This window comes from Sceloporus undulatus, chromosome 2 (assembly GCF_019175285.1).
Source record: "Sceloporus undulatus isolate JIND9_A2432 ecotype Alabama chromosome 2, SceUnd_v1.1, whole genome shotgun sequence".
NCBI classification, from domain to species: Eukaryota; Metazoa; Chordata; class Lepidosauria; order Squamata; family Phrynosomatidae; genus Sceloporus; species Sceloporus undulatus.
The window spans coordinates 145,985,354-145,997,598 of record NC_056523.1 but is presented as its reverse complement, the minus strand read 5'-3'; the positions used below and the strand labels follow the sequence as shown (position 1 = coordinate 145,997,598).

The 12,245-nt window shown below is 40.2% G+C and overlaps 1 long non-coding RNA gene across 1 annotated transcript in view; it reads right to left on the bottom strand.

The window, feature by feature from the left end:
- The window catches only part of LOC121921039, a 9,765-nt gene extending 1,511 nt beyond the window's left edge, over nt 1-8,254 (bottom strand). The window contains exons 1-2 of the long non-coding RNA XR_006101828.1: nt 8,078-8,254; nt 4,188-4,265 (exon numbers count right to left, since the gene is read on the bottom strand). This is a non-coding gene — a long non-coding RNA (uncharacterized LOC121921039). The remainder of the gene's footprint in view (nt 1-4,187; nt 4,266-8,077) is intronic.
- Nucleotides 8,255-12,245: the final 3,991 nt, after the last annotated feature.

Here is a 12,245-nt window from a genome sequence, read left to right as displayed (position 1 = left end):
AGGGAGTGAAAAGGCTGGCCCATCCCTATCAGGGCTAGCCTCAAGAAGAAGAGCCCTCCCTCCATGGCAACTGTCATCTTGTGGCCTGGGAGGGAGTGAAAAGGCTGGCCCATCCCTATCAGGGCTAGCCTCAAGAAAAAGAGTGTATTTTTATTTTAATGTATTTTTATTGCTGTAACTCACCTGGATTCCTTGTGATTGGGCAGGCTATGAATAAATCATTTATTATTATTATTATTATTATTATTATTATTATTATTATTATTGTCACTCAGGAGGTTTCCATGACCCCAGTCCAGTTGCTGTTGTTTTTAACTGCCCTTGAATTTACCCCAGCTCATGGTGACCCTGTGGATGAAACATCTCCAAGACCATCTGTCCTCCACTGCTCTGCTTAGGTTTTGTAATTCCATGCCCATGACTTTCCTTATTGAGTATCCGTCTTCCTCTCTTTCTGCTACCCTCTACCTTTCCTAGCATTATTGTCTTTTCTAATGAGTCTTGCCTTCTCATGATGTGAACAAAATACAATAGCTTCAAATTGATCATGTTCGCCTCCAGGGGTTGTTCAGGCTTGTTCTTTTCAATGACTTTTTGTTTGCCTTTTTGCTGTCCATGGTATCTTTTCTCCAGCCCCACATCTCAAATGAGTTGATTTTGTTCTTATCTGTTTTCTTCACTGTCCAGCTCTCACAGCCATATATAGTGATGGGGAGTACAATGGCTTGGACAATGCTAACTTTAGTGTTCAGTTGTATATCTTTACTCTTGAGTGTCTTGTTTAGTTCTTTCATAGCTGCCCTTCCCATTCCTAGTCTTCTGATTTCTTTGATCCTGGCATTATATATATATAAAAAGGACTGCCCACTTTAGCCAAAACTACCACAAATGTGTGGTCACATTACCAACTTTGTATGTATATTTGTTTCTTATGCTTTTGGGAAAAAATATATAGCTCGGTACCTCTGTATTCATATTATTCTAGTTGTACCACTATTTCTCTAACTCTATCTGATGTACCACTATATATTTATTGTATTTTTAACCAGGTATTCTGACATGGAACTTAAGGCAATCTCCACAGTTCAGTTCCAACCACTTTTACACACCACAACTCTGTGAAGCAGGATAGACTAAAGCTGCTGTCATACTGCAGCATTAATGCTCTTTGACACTTTAACTGTCATGGCTCCATCCTATGGAATCTTTGAATTTGTAGTTTGTTGTGGCACCAGAGCTCTCTAACAGAGTGGGCTAAATATCTCATAAAACTACAAACCCCAGAATTCAATAACATTAATTCTGCAGTGTAGATACAGCCTGAGGGATAGTTGCTGTCTGAAGGCAGTGAGCTTCATGACTGAGCGGAGTTTGAACCTAACCTGGATCCTTGTCCACCAATCTAAGCATTTCACATCAACTTTTTGAATGATTTTTTTCATACAAAATCCATTATCAAGATGATATACTCACAATTCTCTTCCAATTGTTCATACAGTAAACCTCACAAAAATATATGTGGGAAAAACAACAATGTTATTATTATTTCCTCTATTACAAAAAGAAAAGAATGGAAAGGACAGTTCCCCTTTGACTTTTTTAAAAATGACATTACATTTGTATCTTTCCTTATATGGGCGATGATGCCCATATCAGGTTCCCAAGAGGTGTGCTGTGAGCAGCTGGTCAGATTCTGATCTGATTAGCATCAGAATGATATTACAGTTTACTGGGTAGAGATAGATGTGCTGATTCACATGCATGCAAGTCATCTCCTGAAATAATAACAACAATAACAACGACAGCAATAACAACAATATTTATTTCTTACCTGCCTCTCCCCATGGATTGAGGTGGGGAACAACAACAATTAACAAGTACATGACATTAGTTAAAACACATCAGTTTAAAAGAACAAATAAGATACACACGTATTAAAACAAGCCACATTTAACATTCATCATTTAAAATTTATAATTTAAAAATTGTGAAAATTCATAGACTTAAGTCTACTTCATCAGATGTATGGGGCGGAGTGCATAGGAACAGACCTTTATAGTGTGAATGAGCTGGTTCCATGTATTAAAGAAACATCCAGCCTGTTTAGATTTAAGGGTGGAAACAGACTTGATGAATAACCTGATAATTTATACTGAATGGTGTGCTGATTATTTTCCCCCTCAAAATCCTTTGATTTTTGTACAAATTTTATACAAAGAAAACCAGTAGTATTGTAATAGCAATAGAAATGCAAAAGTATGGTGATAAGATGCTGTTCAGTTTTAACATGGTCATTAGAGGTCAAAGGTAGGAGGAAAGATGTTGTCTAAAGTCAAAGGGAGTAGATAACCATATGAATGGTGGAGGGAGTTAATGAAATTTAGTGTGATGTTGGCTGGGAACTAGAAAGAAGATGTGATAAATTACTTACCTACAGGAGGACACATAACATGGATGGAGAGATGGGTACAAGATCTTGCCATAAACCCATATACCAATTCTGCCCATACATCGACTCAGGAAATGTCATCAAAGGATTTAATCACATTATCCACAATATTACAGTTACTTTAACTTGCTGATCCTCTAATGCAGTGGTTCCCAATCTTTTCTATGCCCCACACCCCTGGGAAATGTTTGGTTGCTGTGCGTACCCCTTTCAATACTAATATCACATTTTAAAATGAAGTCTAATTTCTAATTTTTAAACTGATTGAATACAATACTGTGGGTGAACAAATTAAGTCTAATCTATAAAAGTAAGCTTTTAACTCAGTGTATAAAATGCTAGTCTAATTTGAGCAATGAGATTCTGATTTATTCAGAAAAAAATGTCAACAATTGTAAATGGTAAAATTCTCTCTTTTTGATTAAATAAACAATGAGACTACTGTCTATGCAACACAACCACATACTACCACTTCTCAAGGCACACTGACAGCTGACTTGTGACTCATCACTCAATGATACAAACCACTCTTTGTTGCACCCCCTGAAATTTCATCTTGCACCCCAGGTTGGGAACCCCTGCTTGAATGTAATATATGCTATCCACTGTCAACAATGCCTTTCAACACTCTACACTGGGCAAACAGGCCAGTCTTTGCCCCAGATGATAAATGGACATAAATAAGACATTAGTAATGGGAATACACAAAAAAACAGTTGTAGAACACTTCAGTTTTCCTGGGCCATCTATCTTGGACCTCAGAACAGCTGTTCTTCAACAAAAGAAAATTTTACTGATTGGAAGAAGAAACAGCAGAATTGGAATATATCCACAAACTCCAGTCCATTAACAATAGTTTGAACAGAGACAATGGTATCCTGGCACACTACACTCATTGTAATACTAGTTGACCACCTAGCCTCATAAAGGTTCTCTTGGCCAGTTTACCACATCTCTTTTCTGGTTCCCAGCCAGCATCACACTACTTTCCAATAACTCTCTCCACCATTCATATGGTTATCTATTCACCCTGGCTTTAAGCAACATTTCCCCCCTTGCCTTCATCCTCCAATGACCATGTCACCTCACCTTGTCACCTCATCATTGTGCCCATATCTTTTGCATTTCTGTTGCTATTCACACATACAACCTGCTGGTTCATAGCTGCAAAGGTCTGTTCCTAGGCACTCCATGCATCTGATGATGTAGACTTAAACTTATGCTACCAACCTCTTTCTCTTAGTTAGTATCAAAGGTGCTACAAGATCTCTTTGCTGCCTGAAATTACAGTTAATAAAAAAACAAAACCCACAAACCCAACATTGACATAAATGTGTCAGCCACATAGCCATTAGATATGAAGACAGAACGATGGCTTGTGCAGAAGAGAAAGGCTGAGGTAAGTAGACAGTGGCTTCCTTTGCCATTCTAGTAAGGGAGACGATTGTGAAAGATGAAAGACAATGGGCTGGCTTAAATATGAATGTGACTTTGACTAACAAGGAGCTTATGATACAGAATGTCCCCCACCCCACCCCAGATGCAGTATCAAAGGTAAACTGCTTTATGCAGATGCATTTGGGAACATGTCATTTAAGTGCTGTAAGAGACTTCATGGAGATGAGAATCCTGCCCTTATTGTGCTGCACTGGATCCAATAGCCAGGCAGATAGCTGGTCCACAAGAAATGTTATCCTGCAACAAATGATAGCAGGCGTTTCTGTTGATTTACACATACCTACTGCATCACTTTGGAAAAAAGGTGAAGAGGAAGCATACAGCTGTCCCACTAATTTGGCTGTGGATTATTTTCAATCTGTAATGAAAAAAAAAAAAAAGGTTTTTAACTTGAGGGCTTTTTATAATTGTGGTAACCTGTGTGTTTTGTGAACACAGAGCATTCTCTTGGGACAAGAGAGAATAGCCAATAGAATATGGCCTTCAATCTGAGCTTAATTTTTCACCTATCTTGCGGGGCGGGGGGGGGGGGGGGGGTAGAGCATCTGGAATATTAGCCAGATGGATTAGGCCAAATGTTTTTTAAAGAATGTAAGTAGCTGTGTTTGACTTCCATGGTAACACTGCCAACTAGGAACTGCTGAATATTTGAACAATATGCTGATGGCGTTCATTTAACTATAAATGTTTCTCTAGCCTGTTTTGACCCAGCAGCTGCAAAATCCCAAGGGAATTGAAAATGCGGTTACATCCATTTCAATAGGAAGGAGCACAGCTTGGGAGCCACCATCTGCTTGTGGAAGGTATTACTCAATTTTGGAGAGATTGTGTTTGGGGATTTTGCACTCTCATTTAGGAAAGATCCTCAAAGAGATCACTCTCCAACACTGCATTTGAGGAAGTGAATTGTAATCCACAAAACTCACCTTAAAATGAACAGTTAGTCTTAAAGGTGCTACAAGATTCCTCCCGCTGCCTTCCATCCCCTAGCAACTGGTGTAAGATACAATAGAACAACTGTTAAAAATAGCACCATGTTTTCCTCTATATAAAAAGTAGTTACACTGAAATCTAAATCTAAAAATTGAGATTCCCCCTCCCTTCTTTTATTTCCTAATGCATTCCAAAGTTGTTCTTGTTCCTGTATGATGCTTGGCAACTATCATAGACCACAAGTGCTCACTGAAATGTGTGAAGTGCATATTGGAAAGGTAATAAAGATTAAATGTATAGCTCTAACCAAGAGACACCGATTTGTTGGTTAAGAGCAGGTTATTGCCACTGAAATCTTCTGCATGGAATGGGTCTGATTAAAATCCATCTGCAAAGCAGCCCCTCTGAACTATGTTAAACCAATTTGTTAGCTGAATTGATCATTGCTTTCAGTGAAATGGATAAGCGATTAATTCTATGCGATTCATTCCTAGCTTTTGGCATTTGGTGAATTCAGTCACTGAAATCAATCTGATTTACAAATTGTAAATTCACATCCCAATTTTTATTTCATGTTAGGCTTTCATATTGCAAATATATTTATCATGTTGTTAAGTACATAGTAATGTAATATTTCTTTTATTACTAATATGTATGAATATAAATGACAATAGCATTAAACTGTATCAGTATAAATACTGAGATCCTGCAAAGACTGGGTAACTTCCTTTTAGAAAATAACACACAACAAGGGAATTAATAACAAAGTGGGAGCTGGGGGTGAAGTGCTTTAAGATGACTGGTGTTTGCCACATGTATACATTTCATGGGGGCATTCAACAAAAAGGAACTCTCTTCAAATATTATTTCCTGACTCAAGCACTCTTTTAGCAGAACAGGTTGCTTCTCCTGCTGATTTTGGCCAATGTGGCAGTTGTTCTACACTTTAATACTCAGGCATTTTTCTAAAGCAATGTTGTCATGGAAAATTTTGAAGCTACAGATGCCCATCATTACAGTCCTCTTGGTGATGTTCTGAAGGAGAGTACAAAAATTGAGGCAGCTGCGCTGATCTACACCAAGAATCCAGTTCTATCACTTCTCATCTCTGACAATATGAGACCAAAATGGTGAAAGATCTGGAAACCATGCCCTATGTAGAGCAACTTATTAAAGAGCTGGATGTTTATTTAGCCTGTAGAAGAGAAGGTTAAGATATGACAAGATAGCCATGTTTACGAATTTGAAAGGGTGTCTTTTTGAAGATGGAGCAAGCTTGTTTTCTGCTGCACCAGAGACTAGGGGGATTATCACATGGAGGCACTTACCGTGCTTAAATCGCCGGCAAAACGCTCCAGAAGCGTGGAGATAGCCAGTTGGACTTCTGAAGCATCATTGAGGCATCCTGCTTCTCCCATCCTCAAAGCGTTTGCAGAGCAGCCATTTCTTCAATAACGGGAACTTCTGTTATTGAAGAAATGGCTGCTCCGTGAACACTTTGAGGACGGGAGAGGAGTGGGAAATCCCAATGACAATTTAGAAGCATGACTGGCTGTCATACCTTAGCGCTTCAGGAACGTTTTACTGATATTTTACCAATGGTAAGCCTCCCATGTGATAATCCACAGAGCAAAGGATCCACATTACAGGGAAAGAGATTCTATCTAAACATTTGGAATAACTTCCTGAGCTTTTTGACAGTGGAATATGTTGCCTCAGAGTGTAGCGGACTCTTCTTCTTTGGAGGTTTTTAAATAAAGGCTGGATGGCCATCTGTTGGGAGTGTTTGATGATGTGTTCCTGCATGGCAGGAGGTTGGACTGGATGTCTCTTTCAACTCAATAATAATAATAATAATAATAATAATAATAATAATAATAATACTTATTATGATTCTAAATTTCTATGATTTTTGTTGTTATTGTAAAATTAATGAATATTAATTGCCATTCAAGATGGAGCAACTCCAAAACACAATGCATTACAATGAGGATTGTTCACAAGAGTGTATCACTCTTGGGAAAATTAATTTCCCCCCACTAGTATAGGTAGGTAAGCTTAGAAGATCAGGGTAACTTGAGGGGTAAGGGTAGCAGCGGATGTTGGTGCTCCAACCCTGAAGGCCCTGGCTCCATTACACCACTGGCCTAAGTACATTACAAAGGGAATTTGTCGTATTGAATTCTGTGAGACTTGCTTCTGTGTCAACAAGTTCAAGATTGGCACTATGAGAGCCTCAAAATGGTAATTGGTTTTGAGAGGGAAATGGGTCTAGGGCCTGTTTCAGGGAGAATGATTGACAGTCTCTATTTGCCTGTTTCTCCCTGTATCTTTTTTGTCATTTAAAAAGAGGAAGGATTATTGGTAGTTTTCTGCAGTGAATGTACATAAGCAGTAAGCAACAGAATGAACTGACCAAGGTTTGTCAATACTCTTGTACTACATTTATAGTGTCCCTGTGATGGTGCACTTATTGTGCAATTCAGAGACATGGCTATGTTGTCTGGAGTATCAGTATGCAAAGGGATCTTGCAGCACCTTTAAGACTGTGTGAAAGAAGTTGTTGCATAAGCTTTAGTAGATTTAGCCTACTTCCTCAGAGGCGTGCATACTGCTGTTCAATCATTTTTGACTGCTAGAGCACAAGTTCTTTACCTGGGTACCCAGACGTTGCTGGATTCAAACTGCCAATATCTCCAACCATAATAACAAACAACTGAGAAAGATGGGAATCATAGTTCAACAGGTAATACTCAAAAGCTGGTAGCCCAGAATTAGGAACCATTGTACTAGAGCAAGTTGATAATCTCAGCTGGAATTGCTAAACTCTATTGTATTGGTAGATTCCTGGGGATCTCCCCCCAATAGTTTTTCATTAAAACATTTTTTACTTGAACACAATACCAAATAATGACTTGAAACACAAGTAGATGCCACCATTTGGAGGAGATAGTTAAGATTTCCTCTTGTAACTCCTAGGGCTGGCATCAGCAGGTGGCAACACTGGGCACATTCTAAGGTTCATCTGGAACCCACTGCCAATTCAGGGAACATTTTGGCTTTTCATTGCTGCAAGAGTGTGAGAAAAGCAAAGCAAAGCAAAGAAGAAGGTCTGTACATTTCATTCCATCTTTCCAACTGTCCTGCAATGTGGTGTTGACAAACATTGGAGAGTCACATAAAGAGACAGGAGCAACAAAGGCAAGAAGAAACAGAGCTTGGGACAAAGCTACTCACTTGGACAGTACTTCTCAGAATTCCTCAGTCAGCATGCCTGGTAGCTGGGGGATGATGGGTTTTATAGATCACTCTTCCAGACTCTGGAAGAAATTGTGTGTTCAGGGATGAGAGCCCAGTGTTGTGGCCAGGGCAGAAGACCAGAGTCCTTTTCAGCAGTATGAGTAAAAGGGGTCCCATGTGTAGCAGGGGCTGGTTTATCACATTTTGAAGTGATGAAGCAATGTAGTGTAGTAACATCTATTGCCCTCCTCTCACTAGACCATTAAGTCCAGAGTCCAGAATTACCCAACTGCACTGAGGAGGCCCATTGAAACTGACTTGCCCAAATCTGGAACAAGCATTGTTTTTTTTAATAATATTCCAGATCTTTACTTGCCTTGCAATATTCAAAACAGACATTGGTTTGTTCAGGGTGCTGCCTTCATGGCTTATGTTAGGCAGCCCTGAGTTGGCTAGCAGCTTTAGCCCCACTGTTCCTTAGGAAACAGCTGTAAAATCTTTATTCTCTCTGTAGGATTTTGAACACCTTTCCCTGACTAAGAAGCCAGGGGAGCTTCAAATGCTTGTGACATGTACTTTGTGCTATAGCCCCATAAAGTATCACTGTTTTGTGGATTTTGGATGTTATTGTGCTTTGCTGTGTGGTCAACACTGCTACCCTTGGATATATTTATTCAAGATGAGCAGCTATCATTTGTAAGCATGTAAAAGTGGTCTGTTAATGACTGTGTAGCACTGTGCATTTTGGATGTTATTGCACTTTGCTGTATGGCGAATGTCTGTATGGGCAACTACCCCTGGATATATTTATTCAATATGAGCAGTAACCAGTTGTAAGCATGTAAAAGTCGTCTGTTAATGACTGTGTAGCATGATTTTGTGGATTTTAGGTGTTTTTATGCTTTGCTGTATGGCCAATGCAGTTACCCTTGGATATATTTATTCAAGATGAACAGCTGTCAGTTGTAAGCATGTAAAAGTGGGCTGTTAATGACTGCATATTATTAAATTGCTAATATGGTTTGCCTTGCCTGTGAATAAAAAAAAAAGTGCAATATGTGGTGGGTTTTATGTTTTTGTTAAAATGCTGGGGTCTTTCTTTCCCCACCCCCTTGCCGCCTGCCCTGCAACAGGTTCCTAAGCCAAACATTGCCTTCCTGCTTTCCTGAGTGGAGGAGAGCCCGTCTCTTATTTCATCTCATTAGTGGGAGACGTCCACCACCGGTGAGCGCAGCCGGAACTGGTTGCCATGGAGACCTGTGTTTATTGAGCTCCTGAGATATGAGGTACTAGGCCGGGGAGAGGTACTTTCGGAAATTTGGGGATGGTTAGGGGGCTGGAGAGGCTCAGGGCTGCACACTGCCTATGGAGCCATCAGTGCCACCAGAATGGAATTGTCAGGGAAAGGTTATGCGAGAGAGAGTGGCACCAAGCCATTAGATGCCACCAGAATCCCACATGCTTTGCTTGAAGGCAAGAAGAGACAGGCTTTGACTTCATGTATGGGACAATGTTGTGTACCGCTGTAGTGGCTTGAGCATTGGACTGTGGAGACTGGGGTTCGAATGCCTGCTTGGCCATGGAAACCCGCTGAGTGATGTTGAGCAAGTTACACTCTCTCAGCCTCAGAGGGAAGCCAAGGCAAACCTCCTTTGAACAAATCTAGTCAAAAAAATCCCTATGATAGGTTTGCCTTAGGGTTACCATAATGATTTGAAGGCCCACAACAACATAGGACAAACAGGTTTTGAGCAGGGCTGGATCCTTGATTAGATTATGTATGCTGCAAGCATAACAATGTCATGCTTTTATTTATAATCCCAAATCAGTAAGCTTGAAATTTAGCAGCTACAGAATCACAGGTTTCTTTTCCTTCCTAGTGCTTAGACTGCAAGATAGACTTGAAAGCATGAAGGTCTGAAGATGAAAAGGTGGTGGATGAGATCTTGATGGACTAGAGCCCAGAAAATCTGCTTTTTCGTCAACTCTCTGAATCTGATTATGGGAGTTGTAGGCCAGTACATACCACAGAGAATGTCCAGAGCGGTGGTGGCCTTTTTCCCCCCAGAGGAAAGCCACAGCCGCCAAACTGCGTGGCTTCCCTCCAGCGGAAAAAGAACCCACGAAAAGTGGGTTCTTTTAAAGCCGCAGGGGCGGCGTAACAAATGCACCACTGGCACACTGGTTACATAAGTGCCGCATGGCAACATGCGGATGCTGCACGGCACTTACATAACAATGGCAGTACCCATGTATACAGGGCGCCACCATTATTATGCCCCTGCCATGTACTAGGGTTGTGGGGTGTGCAGTTGCTCCGCCCCCGTGCAACCCTACTATGTGGCCAGGCTAGCCCAAAGTACTGTCTGGATGGCACCATAGTAAAAAAAAAAAAAACTTGGTAAACTTTCAGTGCCATTCAGAGCTTCTGGTCTCTTTCCATCATTAACAGTCCAAATGATGCTAAATACACAAATGACTGGATGGAGGAAGGTTTTTATAACATATCCTTTCCTAATCTGATACCATTCAGACATGTTGAACAACAACAACCTCCCGCATGCCCATACAGTGCAGTAAAGGCTGTTTGGGTTAGGAGGGATACGATGTCTAGTCCAATACATCTGGAGGATATCAAATTTGGGAAGGCTTATACAGCTATCCTGGGAGACTCCCTATTCAGAATCAGAATCAATTCAAACCTAGGGCCTCTTTGACAATTGCATGACACAATTTCTCTAAAGCAGGTTTCTGGTTTTTTTTCTTGGAAGGCCTGCACACTTTACAGTCTCACAACAGGCAGAAATTCAATAGATAATTGCACCCATGGGGAACTATTACATTTTTGTGTGTGTGCCTTTTATGCATTTGGCTATTTTCCATAAGAAGATACTACTCTTAAGTAAATTGCTTGAATTTTTATTTTAAAGTGAGAGGTGTGAGTTGAGAGCCCACTCAGCTTCTTCCACATGCTAACACTTTCTTTGATGTTTTCTATCTTAAAGACTGTAACCCATCCTTTTCCTTTCCTTCTAAATATTACTTGATCTTCTGTAGTTATGGTACTTTGCCATTTCCTGCAGACGGTTCATCATATCTTTGAAAATGATCTCTTTCTCCTCAGTTGACAAGGGGAAAAATTCCCAAGTGCTGCAGACTCTTTGCTCTGTATATATGTTACCAGAATGTGTAGAACAGATGGTATTGAAGTACTGGCTCATCAAGAAGCCAAATGCAGGAATTAAGAATGAAACTCCCACTAGGATTGGCTGCTCACAATATGTGCGCAACAGAATTGGACAGTTCCACAAGTTGCTCTGCAAGATGGACAAAGATAGTTCCAGGGCAATCCAGGAGTCCTCAGATTGCTAGTAAATATATCTAAATGCAACTGATGGAGAACAAACAAAATTACTTCAAAGCATGACTAAATTGTAGGCTACAGCCATCCAAAAGTGAGACAATTAAAAAGACAACTTTGATGTTTATTTTGAAATGGTAAAAATATCTGCCAGCATGACAGATTATATTTACTCTCTACAAGGAAGTCAGTAGGGAAAACTGTAGGGGAAAGACACTACAAAGGACTAAGTGAGCATACTGTTGAAATAGCAAGAATTGGATGGGGACTTATTGTGACACTGTCTATGCCCCAGTTAATAATAATTTAATAATAATTTGTTTTATTTATATACCGCTATTCCAAAGATCATAGCGGTGAACAGCAAGTAAGCTAATTTGCCTCCAACAGTCTGGGTACTCATTTTAGCGACCTCGGAAGGATGCAAGCCTGAGTCGAGCTTGGGCCCTTGCGCTGGTCTTGAACTCGCAACCTTGTGGTTTCGAGTGAATGGCTGCAGTACAGGCATTTAACCACTGCGCCACCAGGGCTCCATTAGTATCATTAGTAGTATCTCCAATGGAATTCTACTTTCTTGGTCTCTCTCTCCCAGTGAGGTAGGCGGCCATGGTTTGTTCTGTTTGAGTGAAAGGAATTGCATTTGGGAACACACTTAAGGAGGAAATAAAATGTACCCCTCCCTGAGAGAAGGGGTATGGTTTTTCTCATACCTCAACTATAATAAATAAATAATAATAAAATAATAAAATTTTTATTTCTATCCCGCTTTTTGCCAAGCAATCAAAGCGGCGTACAACAGGTTAA